At 50.0% G+C, this 23,944-nt stretch overlaps 1 protein-coding gene across 3 annotated transcripts in view; it reads left to right on the top strand.

Annotated features, from left to right (window-relative positions):
• Positions 1–23,944, top strand: part of TAP1 (transporter 1, ATP binding cassette subfamily B member) — a 114,250-nt gene that overhangs the window by 1,391 nt on the left and 88,915 nt on the right. The gene's annotated exons all lie outside the window — the stretch shown is intronic.

Here is a 23,944-nt window from a genome sequence, read left to right as displayed (position 1 = left end):
GTAATACCAGGGAGTGAGTGTGCAACGACCCGGTGTTACCGCAGTGTGCAGTCTGTGCCCGGCAGTAATACCAGGGAGTGAGTGTGCAACGACCCGGTGTTACCGCAGTGTGCAATCTGTGCCCGGCAGTAATACCAGGGAGTGAGTGTGCAACGACCCGGTGTTACCGCAGTGTGCAGTCTGTGCCCGGCAGTAATACCAGGGAGTGAGTGTGCAACGACCTGGTGTTACCGCAGTGTGCAATCTGTGCCCGGCAGTAATACCAGGGAGTGAGTGTGCAACGACCCGGTGTTACCGCAGTGTGCAGTCTGTGCCCGGCAGTAATACCAGGGAGTGAGTGTGCAACGACCCGGTGTTACCGCAGTGTGCAATCTGTGCCCGGCAGTAATACCAGGGAGTGAGTGTGCAACGACCCGGTGTTACCGCAGTGTGCAGTCTGTCCCTCCGCCTCTCTTTCACTTTCACTTCTGTCTACCCTTGCCCCGCTCTGTCTCCGCGACAGAGAGATGGTCACTCAGCACACCTCTCTGCCACTCTCTGTCCCTCTGCCAGTCCAGGGATGGACCCACTGCCTGTCCCTCTCTCTGCCCCCCCTTTCCGTCACTGTTAGACGGGGACCTGGAGGGTCGGCCGAGGACAAGGGGAGAGGCCTCCGGTGAGGGCCGTCTCCAGCGATCGTACAGACAAGTAACTTCCCCCCCACAGATGTACACCACACAAGGATAAGGTCAACACTCTTTATATACGATTCTTGAGGCAAGGATCAACGATACAGTGAGATCGGGACACGAGGGTCCTCTCAATTCTAGTCTCTGGTGAGGAAAGGGGTAGCGGGACAGTCTTAGTACCGATCCGGTACGGAGGTGGTAGGATGGATAGCTCACAATCCTCGAGCTCAAAGTTCTGGGAGGTTGGGCCGCAGCAGCGCCAGCAGGTCCCGATGAGGCTGTAGGTTGCAGAGGGCCGCGGCAGCGCCAGCAGGTCCCGATGAGGCTGTAGATTGCAGAGGGCCGCGGCAGCGCCAGCAGGTCCCGACGAAGATGTAGGTTGCAGAGGGCCGCGGCAGCGCCAGCAGGTCCCGACGAAGATGTAGGTGGCAGAGGGCCGCGGCAGCGCCAGCAGGTCCCGACGAGGATGTAGGTTGCAGAAAGCCGCGGCAGCGCCAGCAGGTCCCGACGAAGATGTAGGTGGCAGAGGGCCGCGGCAGAGCCAGCAGGTCCCGACGAAGATGTAGGTGGCAGAGGGCCGCGGCAGAGCCAGCAGGTCCCGACGAAGATGTAGGTTGCAGAGGGCCGCGGCAGAGCCAGCAGGTCCCGACGAAGATGTAGGTTGCAGAGGGCCGCAGCAGTGCCAGCAGGTCCCGACGAGGATGTAGCTGGCAGAGGGCTGCGGCAGCGCCAGCAGGTCCAGACGAGGATGTAGGTTGCAGAAAGCCGCGGCAGCGCCAGCAGGCAGGACGATGATTCACAAGGCAGGGCTGCGGCAGCGCCAGCAGTCCGTCAAGGATGAGTTCTTCACGGTGTCTCTCGACTCCAGGATACAACTGCCTTCCTGCTCTGGAGCTGCCCCAATTATAGGTCTGGCTCCCTTTGATGTCCGGACCCTCGCACTTGGAGGTCGGGAGGTCCGGGATGAGGGAGTCCAGACACCCAGCAGGGGGGTGGAGCCAGCGCCCGGGGAGGCTGGGGGCGATCGGCACCTGGCGGGGGAGAGCCATCGACACTCCTCTCTCCCATTGACCTGCAAGTGGTCCGTTCACCTCCTGGGTGGATGGTGGTGCCTCGATGTCGGGGCCTGGCCAGGCCCAGGGTTGGGGTCGAGTTGAGGCCACGCGGCCTCGTGGTGCAGTGTCCAAGATGGCGGCTGGCCCTGGGCAATGGTGCTGACGGTGGTTCGGGTCAGCCGATGTTGGGATGTTCGGGAGCAATCGTCCCGTGGGGGGACGGATTGCGGTTGGTTTCTGCGGGTTGACGGTGTAGTTCTTCTGGTGACATCGGAAGAGCCGGTGTCCGCGCCCTGTCATGCGGGGGGGGGGGGGAGTGGGCCTTCACCGAGGCCTGTCCAACATGCGTCCCCCCCAGCTGAAGGCGGGTAGAGTCACCCATCCTCTTGGGTACTCTCCTCGTCGAGGCGGAAAATGCGGGACAGGCCGTCCGCGTTGGCGTGGTCCTGGCCTGGACGATGCTCCACAGTGAAGTCCATCCCCTGCAGGGAGATGGACCATCTCAGTAGTTTTGGATTTTCCCCCCACATCTGCATCAACCATTGCAGGGGCCTATGATCTGTTTGTACCCGGAAATGGGTGCCGAAGAGGTAGGGCCGGAGCTTTTTGAGGGCCCACACTACGGCGAAGGCCTCCCGCTCGATGGTGCTCCAGCGTTGTTCACGGGGCAGCAGGCGTCGGCTGATGAAAGCCACTGGCTGGTCGACTCCCTCGGCGTTGAGTTGGGAGAGGACCGCCCCAATGCCCTGATCTGAGGCATCCGTCTGGACGATGAATTCCTGGCTGTAGTCGGGGGCCTGGAGCACCGGGGCAGTGCACATGGCGGCCTTCAGCTTCTCGAAGGCCGCTTGACAGTCCAGGGTCCAGTTGACTGTTTTGGGGTTCTTCTTGGATGTGAGTTCTGTGAGGGGCCCCACAATGCTGCCATAGTCCTTCACAAACCGTCGGTAGTATCCGGTGAGCCCCAAGAAGGCTCGGACCTCGGTTTGGGTGACGGGGGGCTGCCAGGACTGGATGGCAGCGATCTTGAGCTGGAGGGGGGCCACCAGACCGCTCCCCACTTGGTGTCCGAGGTAGGTCACGGACCCCTGGCCAATCTGGCATTTGCTGGCCTTGATGGTAAGGCCGGCCTGTTGGAGTGCTTGCAGGACTTCTCGGAGGTGGTGGAGGTGGTCTGCCCAGTGACGGCTGTATACAGCGATGTCGTCTAGGTAGGCGGCGCTGAACTCTTCGAGGCACGCCAACACCTGGTTCACGAGTCGTTGAAAAGTGGCTGGAGCGTTTTTCATGCCGAATGGCATCACTTTGAAATGGTAGTGGCCATCCGGGGTCGAGAAGGCGGATCGTTCTTGAGCTCTGGGGGTGAGGCCGATCTGCCAGTAGCCCGCTGTCAGATCGAAGATGCTTAGGTAGCGGGCAGCCCCCATACGGTCAACTAGTTCATCTGCCCGGGGAATGGGGTGAGCGTCGGTTCGGGTGACAGCGTTCAGACCCCGACAGTCTACACAGAACCGTAGCTCCGGGGTGGTGCCCGGGGCAGCAGCTTTGGGGACCAGTACGACTGGGCTGGCCCAGGGGCTGTCGGAGGGCTCGATGACTCAGAGGGCGAGCATTTTCGAGACTTCGTCCTGGATGCAGGCGCGCACCCGATCCGGCACTCGGTACGCCCTGTGTCGAATAGGTGGACTATCCCCAGTGTCCACGTCGTGAAGGCACCAGGGGGTGACCCCGGGGGTGAGGGAAAAAGGTTCGCAAATTGCAGCAGGAGAGCCCGACAGTCTTGGCGTTGCTCCGGGGTCAAGGCATCGGAGAGTTGGACCCCGTCCACTGAGCCATCCTTCTCACGGGTCCTCAGTAGGTCAGGGAGGGGCTCGGAATCTTCTTCGGCCCCACTGTCGGTTGCCATCAGGAGGCTGAGTTCCGAGCGTACGAAGTGTGGTTTGAGTCTGTTGGCGTGGAGGACCCGGAGGGGGTTCCGGGGGGACTCCATGTCTATTAGGTAGGTGACAGGGCTCTTACGCTCAATCACCTTGAAGGGCCCCGTCCATTTGTCCTGCAGGGCACAAGGTTCAACTGGTGACATCACCCATACTTGCTGACCGGGTTCGAACTCAATGGAGGAGGCATGTTGATCGTACCATTTCTTCATGTCTTCCTGACTGGCCTCAAGGTTGGCTTTAGCGAGCTCCCGGAATCGCCGGGTCTGGTTGCGGAGGGTCAGGAGGTACATATACACGTCCGGGGGAGTCTTCTGGGGGGGACATCTCCCATTCTTCTTTAACCAGGCTGAGGGGCCCCCAGACAGGGTGCCCGTACAGGAGCTCGAAAGGGGTAAAGCCGAGGGACTTCTGGGGGACCTCTCGGTAGGCGAAGAGGAGGCACGGGAGCAGCACGTCCCATTGGCGGCGTAGGGGTTCCTCCAGGCCCATGATAATCCCCTTGAGAGTGCGGTTAAACCGTTCGACCAGACCGTTTCCTTGCGGGTGATAGGGGGTCGTGAACCGGTAGGTAACCCCGCACTGCTGCCATAGGGATTTCATATATTTGGAGATAAAGTTCGTGCCCCTGTCGCTGACGACTTCCCGGGGGAAGCCCACTCGAGAGAATATCCCCATCAAGGCTCGTCCTACCACGGGTGCTGTTATGGTCCGAAGAGGAATGGCCTCGGGATAGCGGGTGGCGTGGTCCACCAGGACCAGGATGAACCGGTGCCCCTGTGCTGTTCGAGGGTCCAGGGGCCCCACAATGTCTATTCCCACCCGCTCGAACGGGGTGGTGACGACGGGGAATGGTTGCAAGGGTGCTTTGATTTTTTGGCCACTCTTCCCGCTGGCCTGGCAGGTGGGGCAGGCCCGGCAGTGGTTGGAGACATCATTTCGCATTTTGGGCCAGTAAAAGTGTGTTACCAGGCGGTTGTAAGTTTTGTCCTGTCCTAAGTGCCCGGCAAGGGGGACATCGTGGGCCAAGTTCAGAAGGAAGTCTCCGAAGCGGAGGGGCACCACCAGCACCCGGCTGGCCCCTAATTCAGCAATTCTCTGTTCACTGTACAGTAGGTCATTGTCCCAATAGATCCAGTGTGCTCCTGCGGTGTCTCCTGTGCTCTGGGCGAGGGCTTGCTGTCGGAGTCCCTCGAGGGAGGGACAGGTCTTCTGTTCTTGCCGGAATTGTTCCTGGGAGGGCCCACCCTCCTGGCGCCACTGGGCCAGTTCTGGAAGGTCCTGGAGCTGAGGGGGCCCTTCTCGGCTTTGCTCCGGGGGATCGGTACTGAGGGCGTCTCCTTCTGGGATGATCGGGGGAGGAGGTGCTGGCCATTCGGGTTCTTCGGGACTGGGGATGGTGCGGGCGGCCATGGACCGGGTTGTTACGCAGGCCCAGTCAGGGAGGCCCAACATCCCCAGGTGCTCTCTTCTCTCAACTGCTGCCCAGGGGGAACTTTCGAGGTCGTTTCCCAGGAGGCAGTCCACCGGGGCATCATCACGGACAGTCACCTTTAGCATACCGGACACTCCTCCCCATTCGAAGGGGACACAGGCCATCCGATACAGGCTCTCTGAATTGTCTGCTGATCGGACGGGGCAAAGAACGTTTGGTAAAATTTGTTCGGGGGTTACCAGATGACATCGGACTGCCGTCACACTGGCCCCAGTGTCACGCAGAGCTTCGGCCTTGCGCCCGTTAATGTTCACCCACTGGCTGTATTTCCTCGTGTTGGCGGGTAGGGGAGCCCGCGGAATCATGTCTCTTTCCCCTAGGCAAGCCAGGATCATGGCGGCGGGTTCCCACTCGGGCTGTTCTTGTTCGTACTCCTCATACTCTTCGGGAGCTTGTTCCTCTCCCAGGGCGGCGGCAGCGACCTGGCGTGGTATGGGACTTTGGTTCTTCGGGCAGTTAGGGTCGTTGGCATAGTGGCCGGTCCGCTGGCACCGGTGGCAAGTGACGTTAGCTCGGAACCCCGGACGCATCGGGGGGTTTCCCCTACCGGCCGGTGGCGGGGTGTTGTTGGTGGGAGCTGCCGGGACGGCATCTCTGCCCCGACCCTGGCCTCCTCCTCCTCGGGGGCGATGGGGACCTTGGTTGGTTCTGTTTGGATCACTTGGCCCACTTCGGGCAACTCGAGTGCTTTCCCATCGGTCAGCTTCGGCGGCGAGCTGCCGAGGTTCAGTCAATTTACTGTCGAGGAGGTGCTGCCTGAGCTCGACGAAGCAATTGTTGGAGAGGTGTTCCCATACAATGAGGTTAAAGAGTTGCTCGTAGGTTGTTACGTGGCTGCCCTTGATCCACCCCTCGAAGGCTCTGCTGAAATAGTTCACATACTCTACCCAAGTGGTACCCGGGATCCGCTTGCAGTCGCGGAACCTCTGGCGGTACATCTCGGGCGTGAGTCCGTACCGAGTGAGGAGGGCGGCCTTCATGTGGTCATAGGAGGTCATTTGATGGTCCGGGAGCTGCAGCAGGGCGTCGCGCTCTTCATTGACGAACCTCCCCCATAGCCCGGCTCCCCAGTCCTTTCGATCGATTCGGTGGGAGGTCATGGCGATCTCATAAGCTTTGAACCACTGCTGGATATCGTCGTTTCGATAGTATTCTCTGACGACATCCTTGGGGATGTGGACTTTTGGTTCGGCAGGGCCCGGGGTGTGCGGGCGTTCGGGCACCCCGAGATCTTTATTCTGCTTCCGCATTTCTATCTCAGCTAGCTGGCATTCATGTTCGTATGCCATTTTTTTCTCTTCGAGTTCCCTCTGCCTTTGTTTCTCTTCCCGCTCCTCTCGGAGCCGCAAGTGTTCTAACGTGATCTTTTGTTCCGCCAATTTCAGTTCTCCGTCCAACCGGAGCCGTGCCAACTCCAATTCATGGAGTCTGCTTTTCTCTCGTTCTTGGATCTCCTCCGGGGAGAGACCCGATCTCCTTCCTTCTGTCGGAGGGGTGTTCGTTTCCAGCGCCTCGAGGTTTTGGTTCTGGGGTACGGCCGTACCCGTTTCTGCCCAAGATTCTAGGGCGTGCTTGAAGTCCTCTTTCGTGCTCAGCCCGGTGGTAGCAATGCCTAGTTCCATGCAAAATTGCTTTAGCTCTCGATGGTTGTACTCTTCTAGTTTCTCCATCTGGAATTTCTCTGTGGATCCGCTTTCTTTTGTTGACATCGTGGTTGAGTCGTGGGGTGAGTTACTCTCTGTACGATTATGCGTTGGTTCGGATCGCGCCGCTGGCCACCAATGTTAGACGGAGACCTGGAGGGTCGGCCGAGGACAAGGGGAGAGGCCTCCAGAGAGGGCCGTCTCCAGCGATCGTACAGACAAGTAACTTCCCCCCCACAGATGGACACCACACAAGGATGAGGTCAACACTCTTTATATACGATTCTTGAGGCAAGGATATCAACGATACAGTGAGATCGGGACACGAGGGTCCTCTCAATTCTAGTCTCTGGTGAGGAAAGGGGTAGCGGGACAGTCTTAGTACCGATCCGGTACGGAGGTGGTAGGATGGATAGCTCACAATCCTCGAGCTCGAAGTTCTGGGAGGTTGGGCCGCAGCAGCGCCAGCGGCTCGGATGGTAGTTCACACAAGGAAGGTCCGCGGCAGCGCCAGCAGGTCCCGATGAGGCTGTAGGTTGCAGAGGGCCACGGCAGCGCCAGCAGGTCCCGATGAGGCTGTAGATTGCAGAGGGCCGCGGCAGAGCCAGCAGGTCCCGACGAAGATGTAGGTTGCAGAGGGCCGCGGCAGCGCCAGCAGGTCCCGACGAGGATGTAGGTGGCAGAGGGCCGCGGCAGCGCCAGCAGGTCCCGACGAGGATGTAGGTTGCAGAAAGCCGCGGCAGCGCCAGCAGGCAGGACGATGATTCACAAGGCAGGGCTGCGGCAGCGCCAGCAGTCCGTCAAGGATGAGTTCTTCAAGGTGTCTCTCGACTCCAGGATACAACTGCCTTCCTGGTCTGGAGCTGCCCCAATTATAGGTCTGGCGCCCTTTGATGTCCGGACCCTCGCACTTGGAGGTCGGGAGGTCCGGGATGAGAGAGTCCAGACACCCAGCAGGGGGGTGGAGCCAGCGCCCGGGGAGGCTGGGGGCGATCGGCACCTGGCGGGGGAGAGCCATCGACACTCCTCTCTCCCATTGACCTGCCAAGTGGTCCGTTCACCTCCTGGGTGGATGGTGGTGCCTCGATGTCGGGGCCTGGCCAGGCCCAGGGTTGGGGTCGAGTTGAGGCCACGCGGCCTCGTGGTGCAGTGTCCAAGATGGCGGCTGGCCCTGGGCAATGGTGCTGACGGTGGTTCGGGTCAGCCGATGTTGGGATGTTCGGGAGCAATCGTCCCGTGGGGGGACGGATTGCGGTTGGTTTCTGCGGGTTGACGGTGTAGTTCTTCTGGTGACATCGGAAGAGCCGGTGTCCGCGCCCTGTCATGCGGGGGGGAGTGGGCCTTCACCGAGGCCTGTCCAACAGTCACCCATCCCTGTTTGCCCCTCTCTCTGCCCCCCTTTTTACCGACCACCCCTGTAAATTGCCCCTCTCTCCCTCTGGGTGCAAACGCTGGCACGGATGCCAATCACAGGGGCCCGCTGTGTGCGTCAGGAGCTCATGTGCCCCCCGCGCCAGGGTCTGGAAGCGTCCACGGTTCACATGGGTATGTTGCCCCTTCTTTGATGCCCATTCGACCTGCTGAAACTCACGAGGCAAAAGAGGCCAGTATGAAGTCTGTGCCCGGCGGTAATACCGTGGGGTGAGTGTGCAATGACCCGGTGATGCCGCAGTATCCAATCTGTGCTCGAGTGGTAATACCGTGGGGTGAGTGTGCAATCACCCAGTGTTACCACAGTGTGCAATCTGTGCTCAAGTGGTAATACCGTGGGGTGAGTGTGCAACGACCCAGTATTACCGCAGTGTGCATTCTGTGCCCGGCGGTAATACCAGGGAGTGAGTGTGTAACAACCTGGTGTTACTACAGTGTGCAGTCTGTGCCCGGCATTAATACCAGGGAGTGAGTGTGCAACGACCCGGTATTACCGCAGTGTAAAGTCTGTGAACCGATGGTAATATCAGGGAGTGAGTGTGCAACGACCCGGTGTTACCGCAGTGTGCAGTCTGTGCCCGGCGGTAATACCAGGAAGTGAGTGTGCAATGACCCGGTGTTACCGCAGTGTGCAATCTTTGCCCGACAGTAATACCAGGGAGTGAGTGTGCAACGACCCAATGTTACCGCAGTGTGCAGTCTGTGCTCAGCGGTAATACCAGGGAGTGAGTGTGCAACGACCCGGTGTTACAGCAGTGTGCAGTCTGTGCCTGGTGGTAATACCGTGGGATGCGTGTGCAACGACCCGGTATTACCTCAGTGTGCAGTCTGTGCTCGAGTGGTAACACCGTGGGGTGAGTGTGCAATCACCCGGTGTTACCGCAGCGCGCAGTCTGTGCTCGAGTGGTAATACCGTTGGGTGAGTGTGCAGTGACCCGGTGATACCGCATTATTCAATCTGCGCTCGAGTGGTAATACCGTGGGGTGGGTGTGCAATCACCCGGTGTTACCGCAGTGTGCAGTCTGTGCTAGAGTGATAATACCGTGGGGTGAGTGTGCAATGACCTGGTGTTACCGCAGTGTGCATTCTGTGCCCGGCGGTAATACCATGGAGTGAGTGTGCAACGACCTGGTGTTACTGCAGTGTGCAGTCTGTGCCTGGCAGTAATACCAGGGAGTGAGTGTACAACGACCCGGTATTACCGCAGTGTGAAGTCTGTGACCCGGTGGTAATATCAGGAAGTGAGTGTGCAACGACCCGGTGTTACCGCAGTGTGCAGTCTGTGCCCAGCGGTAATACCAGGGAGTGAGTGTGCAATGACCCAGTGTTACCGAAGTGTGCAATCTGTGCCAGGCGGTAATACCAGGGAGTGATTGTGCAACGACCCGGTGTTACTGTAGTGTGCAGTCTGTGCTCGGCGGTAATACCAGGGAGTGAGTGTGCAACGACCCGGTGTTACCGCAGTGTGCAGTCTGTGCACGGTGGGAATACCGTGGGGTGTGTGTGCAATGACCCGGTGTTACCTCAGTGTGCAGTCTGTGCTCGAGTGGTAACACCGTGGGGTGAGTGTGCAATCACCCGGTGTTACCGCAGTGTGCAGTCTGTGCTCGAGTGGTAATACCGTGGGGTGAGCGTGCAATGATCCAGTGTTACCACAGTGTGCAATCTGTTCTCGAGTGGTAATACCGTGGGGTAAGTGTGCAACAATCCGGTGTTACCACAGTGTGCAGTCTGTGCTCGAGTGGTAATACCATAGGGTGAGTGTGCAACGACCTGGTGTTACTGCAGTGTGCAGTCTGTGCTCAAGTGGTAAGACCGTGGGGTAAGTGTGCAATCACCCAGTGTTACCGCAGTGTGCAGTCTATGCTTGAGTAGTAATACCGTGGGGTGAGTGTGCAACGACCCGGTGTTACCGCAGTGTGCAATCTGTGCTTGAGTGGTAATACCGTGGGCTGATTGTGCAATGACCCGGTGTTACCGCAGTGTGCAGTCTGTGCTCAAGTGGTAATACCGTGGGGTGAGTATGCAACGACCCGGTGTTACCGCAGTGTGCAATCTGTGCTCGAGTGGTAATACCGTGGGGTGGGTGTGCAATCACCCGGTGTTACCGCAGTCTGCAATCTGTGCTCGAGTGGTAATACGGTGGGGTGAGTATGCAACGACCCGGTGTTACCGCAGTGTGCATTCTGTGCCTGGCGGTAATACCAGGGAGTGAGTGTGCTATGACCCGGTGGTACCGCAGTGTGCAATCTGTGCCCGGCAGTAATACCAGGGAGTGAGTGTGCAATGACCCGGTGTTACCGCAGTGTGCAGTCTGTGCTCGGCGGTAATACCAGGGAGTGAGTGTGCAACGACCCGGTGTTACCGCAGTGTGCAGTCTGTGCCCTGTGGTAATACCGTGGGATGCGTTTGCAACGACCCGGTGTTACCTTAGTGTGCAGTCTGTGCTCGAGTGGTAACACCGTGGGGTGAGTGTGCAATGACCCGGTGTTACTGCAGTGTCCAGTCTGTGCTCAAGTGGTAATACCGTGGGGTGAGTGTGCAATGACCTTATGATACAGCAGTATCCAATCTGTGCTCGAGTGGTAATACCGTGGGGTGGGTGTGCAATCACCCGGTGTTACCACAGTGTGCAATCTGTGCTCGAGTGGTAATACCGTGGGGTGAGTGTGCAATCACCCGGTGTTACTGCAGTGTGCAGTCTGTGCTCGAGTGGTAATACCGTGGGGTGAGTGCTTAACGACCCGGTGTTACCGCAGTGTGCATTCTGTGCCCGGTGGTAATACCAGGGAGTGAGTGTGCAACGACCTGGTGTTACTGCAGTGTGCAGTCTGTGCCCGGCGGTAATACCAGGAAGTGAGTGTGCAACATCCCGGTATTACCGCAGTGTGAAGTCTGTGACCCGGTGTAATATCAGGGAGTGAGTGTGCAACGACCCGGTGTTACCGCAGTGTGCAGTCTGTGCCCGGCGGTAATACCAGGGAGTGAGTGTGCAATGACCCAGTGTTACCGCAGTGTGCAATCTGTGCCCGGCGGTAATAACAGGGAGTGAGTGTGCAATGACCCAGTGTTACCGCAGTGTGCAGTCTATGCCCGGTGGGAATACCGTGGGGTGCGTTTGCAATCACCCGGTTGTTATATTCTACAATGGCTCATTTCTATGCATGCCTTTATCCACTTCATGTTTTCTAGTGGAATGCCTTTGGAATGCCTCTGCACTGTGTTTCATCATAGAATGTTGGGTGGAGGTTGAAAGAATCACACAGTTATGATGGGGCTGAGCTGCCTGCTGGTGGCTCCTCGTGAGTTCTTGTTCTGGACTTATTCTTGATTACTTAACATCTCAATAAATACCTCTTGAATACCTCAACTCGGCTGGACTCTTTTACTACACCGGTGTTACCGCAGTGTGCAGTCTGTGCTCGAGTGGTAATACTGTGGGGTGAGTGTGCAATCACCAGGTGTTACCACAGTGTGAAGTCTGTGCCCCGGTTGTAATACCAGGGAGTGTGCGACGACCTGGTGTTACTGCAGTGTGCAGTCTGTTCTCAAGTGGTAGGACCGTGGGGTGAGTGTGCAATCACCCGGTGTTACCGCAGTGTGCAGTCTATGCTCGAGTGGTAATACCGTGGGGTGAGTGTGTAACGACCCGGTGTTACCGCAGTGTGCAATGTGCTCGAGTGGTAATACCGTGGGCTGATTGTGCAATGACCCGGTGTTACCGCAGTGAGCAGTCTGTGCTCAAGTGGTAATACCGTGGGGTGAGTGTTCAACGACCCGGTGTTACCGCAGTGTGCAGTCTGTGCTCGAGTGGTAATACCGTGGGGTGGGAGTGCAATCACCCGGTGTTACCGCAGTGTGCAAGCTGTGCTCGAGTGGTAATACGGTGGGGTGAGTATTCAACGACCCGGTTTTACCGCAGTGTGCATTATGTGCCCGGCGGTTATACCAGGGAGTGAGTGTGCAACAACCCGGTGTTACCGCAGTGTGCAGTCTGTGCCTGGCGGTAATACCAGGGAGTAAGTGTGCAATGACCCGGTGTTACCGCAGTGTGCAATCTGTGCCCGGCAGTAATACCAGGGAGTGAGTGCAACGGCCCGGTGTTACCACAGTGTGCAGTCTGTGCTCGGTGGTAATACCAGGGAGTGAGTGTGCAACGGTCCGGTGTTACTTCAGTGTGCAGTCTGTGTCCGGTGGTAATACCGTGGGATGCGTGTGCAACGACCCGGTGTTATCTTAGTGTGCAGTCTGTGCTCGAGTGGTAACACCGTGGGGTGAGTTTGCAATCACCCGGTGTTACCGCAGTGTGCAGTCTGTGCTCAAGTGGTAATACCGTGGGGTGAGTGTGCAATGACCTTATGATACTGCAGTATCCAATCTGTGCTCGAGTGGTAATACCGTGGGGTGGGTGTGCAATCACCCGGTGTTACCGTAGTGTGCAGTCTGTGCTCGAGTGGTAATACCGTGGGGTGAGTGTGCAACGACCCAGTGTTACCGCAGTGTGCATTCTGTGCCCGGCGGTAATACCAGGGAGTGACTGTGCAACGACTTGGTGTTACTGCAGTGTGCAGTCTGTGCCCGGCGGTAATACCAGGGAGTGAGTGTGCAACGACCCGGTATTACCGCAGTGTAAAGTCTGTGACCCGGTGTAATATCAGGGAGTGAGTGTGCAATGACCCGGTGTTACCGCAGTGTGCAGTCTGTGCCCGGCGGTAATACCAGGGAGTGAGTGTGCAATGACCCGGTGTTACCGCAGTGTGCAATCTGTGCCCGGGGGTAATAACAGGGAGTGAGTGTGCAATGACCCGGTGTTACCGCAGTGTGCAGTCTATGCCCGGTGGGAATACCGTGGGGTGCGTGTGCAATCACCCGGTGTTACCGCAGTGTGCAGTCTGTGCTTGAGTGGTAATACCGTGGGGTGAGTGTGCAATCACCAGGTGTTACCGCAGTGTGAAGTCTGTGCTCGAGTGGTCATACCGTGGGGGGAGTGTGCAACGACCCAGTGTTACCGCAGTGTGCAATCTATGCTCGAGTGGTAATACCGTGGGGTGATTGTGCAATGACCCGGTGTTACCGCAGTGTACAGTCTGTGCTCAAGTGGTAATACCGTGGGGTGAGTGTGCAATCACCCGGTGTTACCACAGTGTGAAGTCTGTGCCCCGGTGGTAATAACAGGGAGTGTGCAATGACCTGGTATTACCGCAGTGTGCAATCTGTGCTCAAGTGATAATACCGTGGGGTGAGTGTGCAACGACCCAGTGTTACCGTAGTGTGCAATCTGTGCTCGAGTGTTAATACCTTGGGGTGAGTGTGCAGTGACCCGTTGTTACCGCAGTGTGCAGTCTGTGCTCGAGTGGTAATACCGTGCGGTGAGTGTGCAACAACCCAGTGTTACCACAGTGTGCAGTCTGTGCTCGAGTGGCAATACCGTGGAGTGAGTGTGCAACGACCCGGTGTTACCGCAGTGTGAAATCTGTGCTCGAGTGGTAATACGTGGGCTGAGTGTGCAATCAACCGGTTGTACCGCAGTGTGCAATCTGTGCTCAAGTGGTAATACCGTGGGGTGAGTGTGCAATGACCCTGTGTTACCGCAGTTTGCAGTCTGTGCTCGAGTGGTAATACCGTGGAGTGAGTGTGCAATCTGTGCTCGAGTGGTAATACAGTGGGGTGAGTGTGCCACCACCTGGTGTTACCGCAGTGTGCAGTCTGTGCTCGAGTGGTAATACCGTGAAGTGAGTGTGCAATGACATGGTGTTACCGCAGTGTGAAATCTGTCCTCGAGTGATAATACAGTTTGGTGAGTGTGCAATCACCCGGTGGTAGCGCAGTGTGCAATCTGTGCTCGAGTGGTAATGGGGTGAGTGTGCAATGACTCGGTGTTACCGCAGTGTGCAGTCTGTGCTCGAGTGGTAATACCGTGGAGTGAGTGTGCAACGACCTGGTGTTACTGCATTGTGCAGTCTGTGCTCGAGTGGTAATACCGTGGGGTGAGTGTGCAATCACCCGGTGTTACCGCACTGTGCAGTCTGTGCTCGAGTGGTAATACCGTGTCATGAGTGTGCAATCACCCGGTGTTACCGCAGTGTGCAGTCTGTGCTCGAGTGGTAATACCGTGGGGTGAGTATGCAATGACCCGATGTTACAGTAGTGTGCAGTCTGTGCTCGAGTGTTAATAACGTGGGGTGAATCTGCATCACACGGTGTTACCGCAGTGTGCTGTCTGTGCTCGAGTGGTAATACCATGGGGTGAGTGTGCAATGACCCGGTGTTACCACTGTGTGCAGTCTGTGCCTGTTACAGCTAGCGATTGATTGAAATGTAAACTTAGCTATTTTGTGTGGTGTCCAATACAGTCTATTTATTGTAAAAAAATGATGGCTTTTAAGATTTGCTGGTGTGACTAGAGAGTATAACATTTTTGAAGAGTTCTTCCAGATTATCTGCAAATCCTCTTCCTAAAGTGTATCTTGCCAGATGGTGTTTGGAGGATCTAATTTCCTTTCTTCCCCTTCCATCATTTGTGTGTTCCACTTGGAGACTTCTTTGTTTTTTGCCCTTGTGTCTTGGATATCATTCTCGAAGTCCCTTAGTGATCTTATCTCTTGAGGAATTGTGGAAAATCATTAGGTTAGCTGAATAAATCTAAATTTCGATAATTTATTTCCAGTTTTAATTTTCAATACTTCCCTGGGGACCAATTTGCCTTCGAATAAAAGTTTGCCCCACTTGATCAACCCGGCTTGCTTCAATGGTATTGCCAGGGCATCGTTTAGGCATTCTGGTGTACCGGGCGAGTCCCAGATAGGGGCAAATTCCGAGAAGTATCTTATATTTAGCATCTTTCTCATTGTAAACCATAGACTTAGGGATGCCGTCAATACTTTTAATCTTACTTTTAAAAACAAATTTGGAGCCCCAAATTTGTACAAAAAAGCTGTTCCAAACTCATTTGTCATTTCCCGCAATATTAGTCCCCAAGTAGATGGGTCAGGGTCCCCTATAAGCATTCTAAAGTTTTTAAATTGAAATGCCATACAATATAGCTTAATATCTGGCAAAGCTTGACCTCCCCCATGGAGTCATCTTCTTAGCTTCTTCCATGAGAGACCTTCCCCTCGAGAGGCCCAAATAAAGCTAGTTATTTTCCCTTGAATTTTATTTATCATTTCTTAAGGAAATTTTAACAGAATACAGATAACGGAGCACCTTTCTTTCAAGTAAACATCACTCATTTCCAATTTGTTAATCAAAATATTATTTACTTTTACATCTAGTCTCATTTTGTGCTTCTTTTACATTTCAAATGGTGTTATATAAGTTTGTCATTGCTAAGTGGCTAGATTGATATATTGGAAGGAGACAGATTCATTATTATCATATTAGAACTCTCATACCTGCATATTTTACAATAATAAAGAAAAGACTGAATTATTTGTATCTAGCTGTCCCAGCTTAAGTGAGGGGGTTCCTTTTTTTGTTTACATCTGTTTATTGCTTGTTGTTTCACTTGCTTTTTCTCACCTACAAGCATAGGGAGGCCAAATACATTTTACACTACACACTGAGAATACCAACAGACAGCAAGACTAAATGTTATGACAAGAGCAAGAGGCGGTTCCTTAGCTTACTTTATCTCTCAAACCAGCTCAAAAGGATGTCTTCACAGATGAAAGGGATGGAATCTCATCTGAGTCAAAGTGTTTTGGAAAGTCGAACTAGAGAATTCGTTGCAATGATCTTATGAGTACCAGATAATGGTTGACGCTGGTTTCTAAGAAAACTATTTCTAAACCGAGCCTCAATTTTACATGCAAATAAAGTTTAGTTAAATGACTTTTTGAGTCATTTAAATATAATATTTTTACTACCCCTCATAATTGATAAGATCATACATATTCATAGTTCCACCTCTCTGCATGATTTAGTAGAATTGTCTTTAGTTTGACAAAGTTTGTGATATAAACTCAATTGACACTAGTTTTGTAGTTAACACATTTTAATATCATTCCATTCTCTTTCTCCTACCAGTAGAACCTCAAACTGTCTCAGGAGTGTATACTCTAAAATACTATCATTACACACTTTGAAAAGTTAGAAGTACTGTTAGATCTCACCCTTCCATTACAACACAAAGGCCAATGTAAAACACAGACACTTCAGGTGGCATGCAGATTTTGTGCCTCTTTTCACAATTCTCACCTCCACATACTAGCAGTAGCATTCAGTGAAAGCGGCAAGCTAGACCGTGTTCCTTAACATGCGTCTCACAAGGCGCTCCATTTACCTGACACTGTTAATTCTAGGACTGTTATCTCAAAAAGATTTTTTGCAATTTCAAAATTATGATGTTTAAAGTGCTCAGCATCCTAAATCTCTTTTGTAGCAATACCCATCATTAATTACTTTAGAACAAAATGTATTTTCAGAGACAAGAGAGAAGACAATTGAGAGAGATGTATTCTCACTCTAAATCTATAACACACAAGAACACAAGCTTTCTCCTATTTCCTGAACATCCACAGTCACACTTTAAAATATTTGTTAACTTTTGTCACCACTTGTCAAATTGGTTTCAATATTATTACCTTTTAAACTAAAACTCATACATCATTTTTACCTGTATAAACTCGTAAATTTTTACCTGTATAAACCCGTACATCATTTTTACCTGTATAAACCCGTACATCATTTTTACCTGTATAAACTCGTACATCATTTTTACCTGTATAAACCCGTACATCATATTTACTCGTACATCATTTTTACCTGTATAAACCCGTACATCATTTTTACCTGTATAAACCCATACATCATTTTTACCTGTATAAACTCGTACATCATTTTTACCTGTATAAACCCGTAAATCATTTTTACCTGTATAAACCCGTACATCATTTTTACCTGTATAAACCCGTACATCATTTTTACCTGTATAAACTCGTACATCATTTTTACCTGTATTAACCCGTACATCATGTTTACCTGTATAAACTCATACATCATTTTTACCTGTATAAACTCGTACATAATTTTTACCTGTATAAACTCGTACATCATACTCGTACATCATTTTTACCTGTATAAACTCGTACATCATTTTTACATGTATAAACCCGTACATCATTTTTACCTGTATAAACTCGTACATCATTTTAACCTGTATATTCTCGTACATCATTTTTACCTGTATAAACTCGTACATCATACTTGTACATCATTTTTACCTGTATAAACTCATACATCATTTTACCTGTATAAACCCGTACATCATTTTTACCTGTATAAACTCGTACATCATTTTTACCTGTATAAACTCGTACATCATTTTTACCTGTATAAACCCGCACATCATTTGTACCTGTATAAACCCGTACATCATTTGTACCTGTATAAACTCGTACATCATTTTTACCTGTATAAACTCATACATCATTTTTACCTGTATAAACTCGTACATCTTTTTTACCTGTATAAACTCGTACATCATACTCGTACATCATTTTTACCTGAATAAACCCCTACATCATTTTTACTTGTATAAACCCGTACATCATTTTTACCTGTATAAACTCGTACATCATTTTTACCTGTATAAACCCGTACATCATTTTTACCTGTATAAACTCATCCATCATTTTTACCTGTATAATCTCGTACATCATTTTTACCTGTATAAACTCGTACATCATACTTGTACATCATTTTTACCTGTATAAACTCATACATAATTTTTACCTGTATAAACTCGTACATCATTTTTACCTGTATAAACTCGTACATCATACTTGTACATCATTTTTACCTGTATAAACCCGTACATCATTTTTACCTGTATAAACTCATACATCATACTTGTACATCATTTTTACCTGTATAAACCCGTACAACATTTTTTACCTGTATAAACTCATACATCATTTTTACCTGTATAAACCTGTACATCATTTTTACCTGTATAAACTCATCCATCATTTTAACCTGTATAATCTCGTACATCATTTTTACCTGTATAAACTCGTACATCATACTTGTACATCATTTTTACCTGTATAAACTCATACATCATTTTTACCTGTATAAACTCGTACATCATTTTTACCTGTATAAACTCATACATCATACTCGTACATCATTTTTACCTGAATAAACCCGTACATCATTTTTACCTGTATAAACCCGTCCATCATTTTTACCTGTATAAACTCGTACATCATTTTTACCTGTATAAACCCGTACATCATTTTTACCTGTATAAACTCATCCATCATTTTTACCTGTATAATCTCGTACATCATTTTTACCTGTATAAACTCATCCATCATTTTTACCTGTATAATCTCGTACATCATTTTTACCTGTATAAACTCATACATCATTTTTACCTGTATAAACTCGTACATCATTTTTACCTGTATAAACTCATACATAATCTCGTACATCATTTTTACCTGTATAAACTCATACATCATTTTTACCTGTATAAACTCGTACATCACTTTTACCTGTATAAATTCATACATCATTTTTACCTGTATAAACTCATACATCATTTTTACCTGTATAAAATCATACATCATTTTTACCTGTATAAACTCATACATAATTTTTACCTGTATAAACTCGTATGTAATTTTTACCTGTATAAACTCGTACATCATTTTTACCTGTATAAACGCGTACATCATTTTTACCTGTATAAACTCGTACATCATTTTTACCTTTATAAACTCATTCATAATTTTTACCTGTATAGTTAGAGACAAATACCTTGTTCAGTCAGCACTCGCAGTGCTGAGGCTGCGTTTACCCGCCTCTTTAAATTTAAAAAATCTGTTAGGCTTCATGGGCCTTGTGATCTTTAAATACCACTTCTAAAATAATATCAGGCTCAAAGGTGTACAGGCAGTTACTATGGATAATACCCATATATATTTCATTGAATTGCTGATTTAATAAATATAGATTTTATTAACCTTATATGATATGTCTTTTTATAAAATAACCTCTGAAGTCAGTGGTGTTTTTATAATCCCCTACCAATCTCTGTTGTTACAGTAAAAATATATGATTAATTTGATGAGTTAACTTTTTTGCTTAGGTTCCTCAATTTTTAAATCAGAATATATTTATTAAATATTTTATAAATCCGAAAAAAACAGAACCTTGACACTGTGACTGGGCCAAAAAGTCAACTGGGTCTATAAATTAAAACGATATTCTGTAAGTTAAAGGCCAGCACGATGATTACATTATATTTTGGTATTTTTAGCCACATCTCTACCCACCTCCGTCTAGTCAGGACCACAGCTCCCATACTTTTTATGCACTTAAAATGTGTGAAGTTTAAACAAGACTGCATTCCTCTGTCTGCTAAACTTCACTTGTTGTTGGAGTCAGGACCAGCTCAATGGTGGTTCCCTGTGCGACAATGTTTGTTGGCTACACCCCCTCCCCCCCCCAAATGGCCACCCCTGCCATGGCTTCCTTCACTAGCACCCTTTAACAGCGCCCCTCAAGTCTCCACAACCACTCTCTCTCAGATTCATTTAGTTTTATAGCGCCACTCAGACCAGTGTAAGGTTTCTGGGCACTTTACATCACACACGCATTGCACAGAGACAATCATAGGTGTGTCAATCAGTTTATAGGAAATGTTACATCAGACAGGACTACAAGGTGTCCTGTAGGAGTGACATGTCAGTGATACTGGTAGACAATATAGTTTGAGTCCTTATTCTGAAAAAAACACAAATTCAGAATGTAAAACGAAACACCATTGTTAGAGGTTCTTTTAATAATAAGAATTGTTTTCTACACAAATTAACCCTTTTGGGAAGATTAGGATAATGAAAGACTGGACAAACAAACATATAGTTCCAAAATATACCTTGCATTTTGCATGCAGCTCTTTGAAGATAGTTAATAGCTCAATGTTCTATATTAGGATTTTGACTTATAAACAAAAAGTAACAAAAAGAGTTCTTTTACAGAAGCAGTAACCCACTGAATCTATTTACATTATATGCACTTTGTGATCTGCATGATACATCTTCTTAGCAGCAGGCATTTAAACCCTCTGCGCTGCCTTAGGATGAGTGAAAATTTCCACTAGACAAACCAGTCTCTTTCCAGGAAGACGATTAATCAGGGGAGTTATCTTGACATTTTTGATGCCTAAAATTTCTGGAGGCAAGGAAGGCAGCAGGAGCTTTAACAATGTAAATATACTTTAAAAAATGACGCCCCCACCCCAAGTCAGTGCCCGGTGCGGTGGGACCGATTGCACCGCCCTAGAGCCGGCCCTGGTTGGAGTGCACACAATCTCACTCTCTTACCTTGCAGTGGCAGTTTGCGGCATCGGGCTGGTCACTGATTATTCTCTTATTAGCGTGTAGGTCAGCTATGACGTGGCAAGCGGAGTAGGGTACATAGCTGCCAAGTTTCCCAGATACATCCATGCGTGACTAGCTGCTCCAGTCGAGGTTTTTTTTTCTTTGAATTCTGGGACGTGTTGTCTTTTTTATGCTATAAACAAGACTACAAGTCCCAGAATTCAAAGAAAAAAAACTTAGATTAGAAAACAGCACATCAAACATGTAAAAACATGCGATCAAACCAACAGACATTCTGTCCCTAGAGACGTCCTTGACGTCTGTATACATGGGTAGTGATGTCTGGTGTTTGCATTTTTCTTCCGTGAAATAACTGATGTTGACCGCTAGATGGCGATGTTGACTTGCGTTCTGTTTCTTGACAGAAGATGGCTCGGTGATCCGTGTTTTGGGACCCCGCCCCCATCACTTACAGAGTTGCGATTTGCATAGATCAGCGATTGGATACAGGGCTAGATTTACGACCATAGTAAATTGCGACTCGCAATTTGTGCTCGATTGCGAGTCGCAATTTACTATCTACTAGTGTCAGAGGCACTGATTGTGATTCCCAATTGGGTTGGAAAATGCAAGGCTCGTTAATATTAATGAGGCACTCGCATTTTGCAACCCCATTGGGAATGGCTGGCCCTTCCAGGGATGGTGGCCTGCTGGGCTCAGCAGACCACCATGTCAGGGAAAGCTTTTAAATAAAGCAGTTTTTAAAAAAAAAATGCAGCCCGTTTTCCTGGGGACACCTTCCCATTTGCGATTGCATTACCACCTATTTGAAGTTGGTGGTAATTTGCAAGTGTTTTTGCGACCGCAATTGCGGTAGTAAAACATTCATACATGGCTCATGAGTCGCTATTAGGAAGGGAACACCCCTTCCTAATAGAGAGACGCAAAACCTATTTTGCGAGTTGCTAATTTATTAGCGACTCTCAAAATAGGTTTTTTATATGGGCCCAAGGTTTTTGGCGTGCGCCAAAGGGTCGAAAACCTAAAAGCCGCTCTACATCTGGCCCTGAAATTAACTTTCTAAGGCTAAACCGGACAAGTCATAAATGCTTCCTAATTATAAGGAAATAAATAAATGACTAAAGTCCATTGCGTGTGCTAGGCATTCGGGAAGCAGGTTATTTCCTCTGCCTCACCTGCAGACAGGGGCGCAGCTAGACACAAACTTGGGGTGGGGGGTAACACTCCCAGCCAGGGCTGAGCCCATGCACTGGTCGCACACGGTGCAACACAGTCTTTTTGGGCACCCCTCCCCCATTTCCTCCTTCTCCATGAATTCCTTCACACACCAACAATGCACCTCATCACTTTATAGCCCTTTTCTGACATTTTTTTTATAGCGCTATTCGTAGTTTACTCACACTCACTTCTGTGATCTGCATGGTACACGTTCTATGTAGCAGGCACATTAACCCTCTGTGCTGTGTGGGTGGCAGGAATGCCCATGTGAGTGTACGGTGAGTGATGCAACAGTGTGCGAGTAGCATAAGAGGAGTGACTGCAGGGTGAGTGAGGTGACCATATGAATTTGGTGGCAGATTTAAGTGCAGAGTGTGACAAATTAATGCATGGTTAGTGATGTAGTTGTTTGAGTGCGATTGCTGATTGAGCAGTGAGGGGGACAGGTGAGTGACGTATCCCATGAGTGCAGGGTGAGTAGTGGGATTGTGCGACTGCAGGGCGCATTGCGAGTGCAGAGTGATCACTGTGAGTGCATGGCGAGCGGGTGAATGGTGTGAGTGCATGTTGATCAGTGTGAGTGCAGGGTTAGTGTCAAAGTGGAGGGAAAACACGAGGAGTGAGTTGTCTGAATGCAGGGTGCATTTCTAGACCCTTGAAGTAACTCAGCTTGTTATTGACGGCGGCATAGGGTTTCAGATACAAGTTAAACTATTGCTATTATGCAGGGCTTTAAGTGGGATGAAAAAACTGGGGGGTCTCTCAAAGAGAGGCGTGGCCGATATAATTAGGGCATAGCTTAAAACATTTATGCTAAAACTCTGTGCTCAGCATAATGTGCCGCCCGACTGGTATTTTGCTGCTTCCGTTATTGCCGCCACATAAGTAACATCACACCTACAACATGCCAGGACTATTGGCTTTGTCAAAGGTTGTTATTTGCATAAGATAAATCTACTAAATGCACACATACAACTATGGCTTTGGTGCATAAAACATTGAAAACATTTTAGTTCTTGTGCAAGAGGTTGTTGCGTAGTGGCTAGAGCTGCCAACTTTGCAGCTGAGTCTCAACTTGGGCTGAACATCCTGTGTTTCTGGGCAAATCACTTAATCATCTGTGCCTACCAAAAAATAAATAAAGATGTCCATGTTGGCGCTCATGTAAAGCACATCGAGTTTAGCAATATAGAACTGCAAAAAAATAAATGATACATCAAAACAGTGAACTGCTGCAGAGTTAAGATTTGTTTTCCATTCTGGGTGTGAGGGTAAAAATGGAGAGCCCGATAGGGACCCGTCAGTGCCTGCTTTTAAGAACTGCTGGTGCTGAGCATCGGCAGGACCCGGCCCATTTAAAGCACTGCTATTATGGCATTAACCAGGGATCGAGGGTGAGGAAATAAGTCATGTGCTGATTTTGCAACAAACTTGAACTTCCAGTCTTATGATTAGTGTTGCCAGGTCATTATTTTGATGTCCCAGACGGTACAAAAATCAGCAGTTACCTAAAGCCGTATTTTCATCATTTATCTGTACATAATTTGACCAGCAAATATAAATAGAAAGCACTTTTACTTGTGTTCTAGGGCTGCCTGAATGATCAATGACTGATAATTAAAGGGAACAAAGACAGAAAAATACATACTTTCTTATTTATAACCCTATTTAGTGTCAAGACGAGGTCTTTGCATGTTCTTTAAACAACACATTGGTGGCATTTTTCTTTTGGCAACTCTACTTTATATTCTTTTTCATTAAATGCATTCTCACACTACGGCAGTAAATGTAAAATACAAATGTAAGGAATAGGCAGAGTGGGGGCCCACAGGGTACTGGAACCGGAAAAAACTAAGCCCCTGTAACCAGTTTACAAAGGTATGTAAATATGCAAATGGTCTTTAAAGACCTGTGAAAAGACACTCCGGGGCAAGATGGCGGCCGTAAGTCGGCCGATGAGCTGAGCACTCCCAAGCACTCTCCCCCCCCCCGAGTTAACGTCGTAAATCCGTGTCCGAATCTCCCGGGGAACAATCACAGGACTTACTGGTTATTTCTGAGGCTATGCTCCTTCTGACTGCGGTCTCTTGGATCAGAGTGTGGCGATCCGTGGGCTTCAGCTGGCGGCTCTCCCTGCAAAGGC

The sequence above is a fragment of the Lissotriton vulgaris genome, chromosome 5 (genome assembly GCF_964263255.1).
Source record: "Lissotriton vulgaris chromosome 5, aLisVul1.2, whole genome shotgun sequence".
NCBI classification, from domain to species: domain Eukaryota; kingdom Metazoa; phylum Chordata; class Amphibia; order Caudata; family Salamandridae; genus Lissotriton; species Lissotriton vulgaris.
This window is presented reverse-complemented; position numbering and strand designations above follow the sequence as displayed.